The sequence below is a fragment of the Euprymna scolopes genome, chromosome 21, assembly GCF_053919585.1.
Source record: "Euprymna scolopes isolate OS-2025 chromosome 21, ASM5391958v1, whole genome shotgun sequence".
Classification (NCBI taxonomy): domain Eukaryota; kingdom Metazoa; phylum Mollusca; class Cephalopoda; order Sepiida; family Sepiolidae; genus Euprymna; species Euprymna scolopes.
The window spans coordinates 86,320,902-86,328,406 of record NC_136502.1 but is presented as its reverse complement, the minus strand read 5'-3'; positions in this window follow the sequence as shown (position 1 = coordinate 86,328,406).

Genomic DNA, 7,505 nt, shown 5'->3' with positions numbered 1-7,505 from the left:
AATACATCGAGGTAATTGCCAAGGCTGTTGTGAGGAATGTGGGCTCCCTCTACCCTACTAGAAAATTACTCACACCTGAGAGTATCCTGTACCTCTACAAAGCTACTATTCGTCTATGCATGGAATATTGTTGCCATATCTGGGTTGGTGCATCGGCCACTAATCTCTCACTCCTAGATAGGGTTAAAAAAAAAATAAGGTCGTTAACCTTATAGGTTCCACACTGTTGGCCAAACTCCAAACTCTGCCCCATCGCCATCCGTGGCATCCCTGTGCTATTTTACAAGTATTTTAATGGAAAGTGCTTGAATGAACTCAAAGTAATAGTTCCTCCATCGACGTAAATACTCCCGACAAACCCAACAAGCAGCAAAATCCCACCTCTACACTGTAGAGATCCCTAGATTCTGTAAAGCCTTCTACTCAGGTAGCTCTTTCCCTTGAACTGCTAGACTTTGGAATTCCCTTCCGGGTCTCTGCTTCTCTGACTGTACTGATATGCAAAAGTTCAACTGTAATGTGAACAGACATTTTGCTGCCCAGCTCTCTACATAGTAACCCTGCAAATCTGGTCCCAAATAGTAGTCTTTTATGACTTAGTCGCACTGTGCCTTGTTTGGGGGTGAATAAGCAGTAAGTTTTTAATTCGACCGTGTTTGGATTTTACCATTCTTAGATTTTTTACCCTTCACCGGACTATCCATTCATGTGAAATCTTTTTATCATTTTTTCTTTTACCTCCTATTCCTCTTACCTCACCCTTTTTTTTAACCAAGTAAGATCTGTGACTTACTTGTGGTTTCATTAAATACTTTTACATGCAAAATCCGATCCTACATTTTGCTAATTCCTGCCTTCTGATGAGAAGGAGAGTATTTCTTCGAAACTCTGCGGATTAAGGACTATCCACTTATCTTGTGCTTCCTTTTTAAAATTAAATATGTTTTTAACTCTTTTTCAAGATGTTTTTTAACATGTTTTATTAATCATTTGTTCATATTATAAGCCATATTTCCTTTCCAGTTTTATTGAGCTTTTACATCTGGTTGAGATTACTTTACTTGTAAATATTAACTCTTTAATATTTATAATATATTTTAAGTTTACCATTTTGATTACCTTGGTAAACTTATTGTAATTTTATATATATATATATAGAAAATAAAAAAGAAACAAACCGTATTATGTGTTCACCAACGTTTCGTCTTTATTTTGAGACTTCCTCTGGATGAACGAAATAAAGACGAAACGTTGGTGAGCACATAATACGGTTTGTTCCTTTTTATTTTCTCTATTTTGTCGGAATACTATTTCCATTATTTTCATCATATATATATATATATATATATATATATATATATATATATATATGAGCAAACAGTTAATAAAATATGTTAAAAAACACTTTGAAATGAGTTAAAAAGATATTTAATCTGAAAAGGAAACACTAGATAAATGGATAGTCCTTAATCCGCGGAGTTTCGAATAAATACTCTCCTTCTCATCAGAGGGTAGGAATTAGCAAAATGCGGGATCGGATTTTGCATGCAGAAGTATTTGATGAAACAACAAGTAAGTCAAAGATCTTACTTGAAAACAAAATAAGTTAAGCAGAGGGAATATGGTAAAGAAAAAGGTGATTATACATGAATGGATAGTCTGGTGGAAGATAAAAAATCCAGTGACGATAAAATCCAAATGTAAAACTTCAAGAAAGTTAAAAGAATTTCCATTTGTACAAGTAAAATCCAAGGAAATCCCGTAATTGGAAGAAGATGGTCCATAATAATCCAAAGGCAGAAATCCATGGAATAATTCACAAAAATGTGTACAAGGAAAAAAAATAATATTAATAAAAGAAAAATAAGATGTGCTTTTCACTCTATTTCCGAGATATAACTATAAATAAAAAAGATCTGGGAAGAGAAAGGAGAGAGAGAAAAAAATGATAAAGTTAAATATACAATATAAAATAAAGGGAAACAAAAGTCAAAATGACCCAGACAGGAAATGTTAAAGGCGCGAAAATATATATAGGGCAAAATAATATAGGTCAACTGAAATGTACAGGTCATCACTTAAAAAAATGTCAGCAAGAGTTGTTAAACGACACTAAAAGGAAAATAAACATAAATAAATAAATATATAATAAATAAATAGAAAATAAAGAATAAATAAATAAATAAATAAAAATAAAATATAATATAAAATAAAATATAAAATATAATATAGAATATAAAATAAAATAAAATGAGAATAAAAATAAAAAAATAGAAATTATTTAAGGGGAGAAGATGGCCGGTATCTGCAATTTCAGGAAAAAAAAAGTAAGTAAATTCATATAGTAAAATTTAAGTAAATATACATACAAGATATGAAAGTGTGGGTAGATTGATATATTAGATAGATAGGAAAGTTTAAAGAATAAAACAGAAAATGCAGATAAAAACCGGCCATGTAAAGAAGAGATAAAGAATTAAAATAAAGGACCATTAAATTATAAAGTATTAAGAAGTATTTCGAAAAACGATAAAGTTAAAGAAAACATATTTTATATCTATATAAAGGGTAAAAGTAATAACTATGTAATTTCAAAATTGCCATAATTAAATTTGGACTTATGTTTACAGAAAGAGATCAGTTCATTTTTAGAATTTATTATATTGTTACTTTGAGGGGAAGTAGTTATAGTTATAGCTTCGGTTGTGCAGAGGCGACATGACTTAGAGCCTGGAGTATAAGACTTAACTTTTTTTTTATAATAGTCCATTTGATTGAGAAGGGAGTATTGTTAGAGTTAAGTTTTTTAATTAAAGTGGTTAGAGAAGTTCCTTGGTCATTATTAGAATTATGGTTGTTAAAAGAAGAAATGTGGTTTGATATTCTTTTCTTAATTAATGTTGAAGTTGAAATATATATATATATATATATATATATATATATATATATATATATATATATATATATATTAAAAAATAATTTTGACTGAGCTCCAATCTATGGTGCTCCTCTGTAAAACATTCACAATATAAACTCATTTAGCTACAACTACTCTCAATAACTTTCCTTCCCCTCTCTGTGCATAAAACTAAATGAAACTTCCATGAGCAACGTTTCTTTCCTAGAACTACTCGTCTGAGGAACAAATTCTAGAGGAGGGCTTATGGTCCTATGAGTTTGAAGCTCATTTAAGATCACACATTCTACTGATGAGACCATCACCATAGTGTCCCTGCAAACATTCAAACGCATCATTTAAAGTGGTAATGGAGTTTCCCATTATGGAATAAGTCAGAAAGAGGGCAACCTTGGTTGAAGTGAGTGTCCCTAATGATGGAACAGAGAGAAACAGACCAAATATCAAGGTCTCATGTATGATATGAAAAGAAACTGTAATCTTAGGGAGATATTAATCATGCTAGTCATTATAGTTGCCACAGGGCTTATGAAGAAGAACCTGAAGTCCTACCTAACTAATATTCCTGGTGAACCAAGTGCAATAGAAATCCAGACAATTGCACTTAAGGGAACAGCGAGGATACTAAAAAGAACTCTCGGTTGGTTTCAATAAAAAGCAGGGAATGTTGGCAGCTGGTTTGGCTGCCCCATACCCAGCATTGCAATCTTCAAAAAAGAAAAAAAGAAAACCATTGTTCATCACTCACAGCCTCCACCTTCCTATGCCAAAGACTTCCCAAACTTCTTAAAAACCAGTAGGAGGTTTATTTCTGAATCAGGACTCATGGCGTAACGGATAAGTAGCATTCAGTCTACAACAGTGTAGTAAATAATGGGCAATCAACAATTCCCCCACTAACCAACAACCACGAGGTTGTCTCCTCAGCAACCGACAAGGCTAACATGCTTGCCGGTCAGTTTGCCTCAAACTCCACACTGGACCCTTCCAACCACCCCCTACCTGACTTTCCTATGCGGACAGACGCCACGCTAGACGATCTAAAAAACACCCCTGCTCAGGTGCATGCTATCATAAAAAACCTTGACACTTCAAAAGCATGTGGACCCGATCTTATCCCAGCTGTGCTATTAAAAAAGTGCTCAGCCGAAGTAGCTCCAGTTCTCTCCAAACTCTACAACAAATGCCTTAATGAAGCTTGCTTCCGGGCTGTTGGAAAACTGCTTCTGTTGTACCAGTATTCAAGAATGCTGGCGAAAGGACAGACCCATCAAATTATCGCCCAATTAGCCTCCTCCCACTTTTTGCCAAAATATTTGAGACCTTAATTAACCATGCTCTAGTCCATCACCTTACAGATGCTAAACTTCTGACTGACAAACAATATGGATTTAGACAAGCCCGTTACACAACAGACATCCTAACTGTAATTTCTGAACGTATATACCATTCACTAGACAAAGCGGGGGAGGGGAGAGTGGTAGCTCTAGATATATCTAAGGCTTTTGACAGGGTATGGCATGAGGGTCTCCTCAGGAAAATTAGATCATATGGTATCACTGGTAGAATACTTAACATAATTAAATCCTTCTTAGATAAGAGAAAAATCCAGGTTGTCCTCGACGGTCGTACATCTAAACAATATGATATAAATGCGGGGGTGCCCCAGGGTTCTATCCTTGGACCTCTATTGTTCCTGATATTCATAAATGACCTCCCCGACAAAATTGCCTCTGAGATGGGTATATATGCTGATGACACTAAACTCTATGGCAGGCACGGCAGGAAGACGAATGAACACATTTCTAAAGAAATGGCAGAAACACTAGAGGAAGACCTCCAATCTGTGGTGGAATGGGGAAAAAAGTGGTTGGTCGCGTTCAATGCTGCCAAGACTAAACTAGTTTCATTCAATAATTACAAGAAACCCTCTCTACCACCTATAGCAATGGCCAACGACTCTTTATCTGAGAGTACATCTTTCAAACTCCTTGGCCTAACGTTCACAGGAAACATGAGTTGGAACAATTACATTGAAGGCATTGCCAGGGCCGCTGCAAGAAAGGTGGGCTCTCTCTACCGTGCTAGACAACTACTAACACCCGAAAGTATCCTGTACCTCTATAAGGCCACCATTCGCCCATGTATGGAGTATTGCTGCCACATCTGGGCTGGTGCATCAGCTACTAGTCTCTTGCTCCTTGACAAGGTTCAAAAGAGAGTCGCAAACCTGATAGGCCCTGAACTCGCATCTAAGCTTCAGCCTCTGTCCCATCGACGAAATGTTGCATCTCTCTGCCTTTTCTACAAATATTTTAGTGGTGAATGCTCTGACGAACTGCAATCACTTGTGCCCCCACGACGTGAGCACCCTTGACAAACCCGACAGGCTGCTAAATCCCACCTCCATACTGTAGAGATCCCTAGATGTAAAAGATCTTTCTACTCCAATAGTTTTTCCCCAGAACTTTGGAATTCCATTCCGGGTCCCTGCTTCCCCAACAGTACTGATGTGCAGAAGCTCAAGTGTAACGTGAACCGACATCTTGCTGCCCAAATCCCTACATAGTACCCCAATAGTTGTTGCCCCTGATAGTAGCCACTTACACCAAAGTGGCAATTTGCTTTGTTTGGGGTGAAAATGTAAAAAAAAAAAAAAGAAAAAAAAAAAAAAAATTCAGTTCTTAGTGACACTCTTCTAGAAGTTGAAGTTTCAATTCTCAGCAGTGCAGGCGGTACTAAGAATATAGTTGCGAATTATTTAAGATTTCTACTCAGTCAGAGGCACAATACCTCAATAGATTAAATAAAGGATTCCGTTTGAAATTCCATACGGATTCCGAGTTCGACAGAAAGTTTCCGCATGCAACAAGATGCACCGGAAGAAGGTCGGAGGTTACGATAGCAGTAGTCCAAATAATCTAATGTGGCTGACATTCAATGGTGATAAAACAAAAACTGTTGGATATTCACGTTTGAAATTTGGTGGACAAACCAAACATAGACTGGTGCCTACAAAAGCAAAATATCTATACTGTGCGGATTTACTTTGGCTTGATATCTACATTCGTCGGAATAGATTGCCGAGTCTTCAGCGACTTTTCGTTGGATAATTGACCGAAATGTAGCACGGTTTCTTCTTTGAATGTTAGGTAAGGATTAGGGATTAAGGTCAGAGTTGGGGTTTAGTGTTACGGTTTAAGGTTATGGGTTATCGTTAGGGCTGCAGGCTCGTTAATCAACCATTCTTTTGAAACTGATTTCGTTGCTCATGTGTCGGCTTGATAGCAATATAAGGTGTATAGTAGTCACCTTTATAGTTTTCACCTTCTCTCTCTCTCTCTCTCTCTCTCTGCCCCCCTCTTTCTCTCTCTCTTTCTCTATCTATCTATCTATCTATCTATCTATCTATTTCAATATAAACCTCCTTCTCTCTTCTTTTCGTCATTTTCACTTCGTTTTCCCCTATTTTTCTTCTTTGAAGTCTATTACCATTTCTCTTTATTTGTTTTTTGTTTTGTTTTTTAATACTTTCTTTATGTTTTCGTTTCTTTCCCGTCTTTCTTCTGTGGGGGCTTTTAATTTTCACTTTATTTATTTTTTATTTTTTTCGATTTTGATTCCGTTGTGTTTCCTTTCTTTCACCTTTCGAGTTTATCTCTTTTCCTCTTTTTTTTTTTTTGATCCGTTATATTTTCATTATTTTAATTGCTTCCACTTCTTTCGATCTCATGTCTTGTATGTTACTGTTTCTTCTTGTTTTGTACTTCTGTTTAAATTTTTTGCTTCCGTTATTTTTTTTTATTATTTTTTTTCTTTTCTTTACTTTGTAGCCTATTTTCCTTCACTTTCTTTTTAGTTTTGTTATATTTTCGTGACTTTCTCCACCTTTTTTTTTCTTTCTTTCTTTTTCAATCTGTTACTTTTTCTATCCTCTCTTTCTTCTTTTAACTTTATTTTCTCTGTCATTTTAAACTCCATTATTGTATTCTATTTAATTTTACCTATTTCCTTTTTTTCTTTGTCCTTTTCAATGTGTTATTTTAATTTTTGTCTTATCTTTCTTCGTCTTACTTCGGTCACATTATATACTGTTTGTTTCCCTGTTTTTTCTTTCTTTTTTCTTTACAGTCTTTTTCATTTCTTCTTTTTCTTTCTTTTTATGGCCCGTTAGATTATCGTTTATTTGTTTTTTTTCTTTTTTCTCTATTGACAAGTGATACAATTTTTTCTTTCTTTCTTTCTTTTGCAATTTGTTACGGTTTCACTTAATTTCTTTCCCTTGTTTTCTTCCTTTTTTCCCATTTTTCTTCCATTCTTTGCTTTTTTCCTTTTTTCTTCCATTTTTATTTTTTTGCATTTTCTTTCTTTTTTCCTTCTATTCTTCTATTTTTTCTTCCATTTTTTTTTTTGCATTTTCTTTTTTTTCTTCCAATTTTTTTTTTTTTACATTCTGTTATGTTTTTAGCATTCTTTATATTCCTACTTCATTTCATCCGTTACATTTCCTTATTTTTTTCCTCCATTCTTCCTTTCTTTTTTTCTCGCCTGCTACGTTCTCGGATTTTTCAGTCTGTTACGTTTTGTT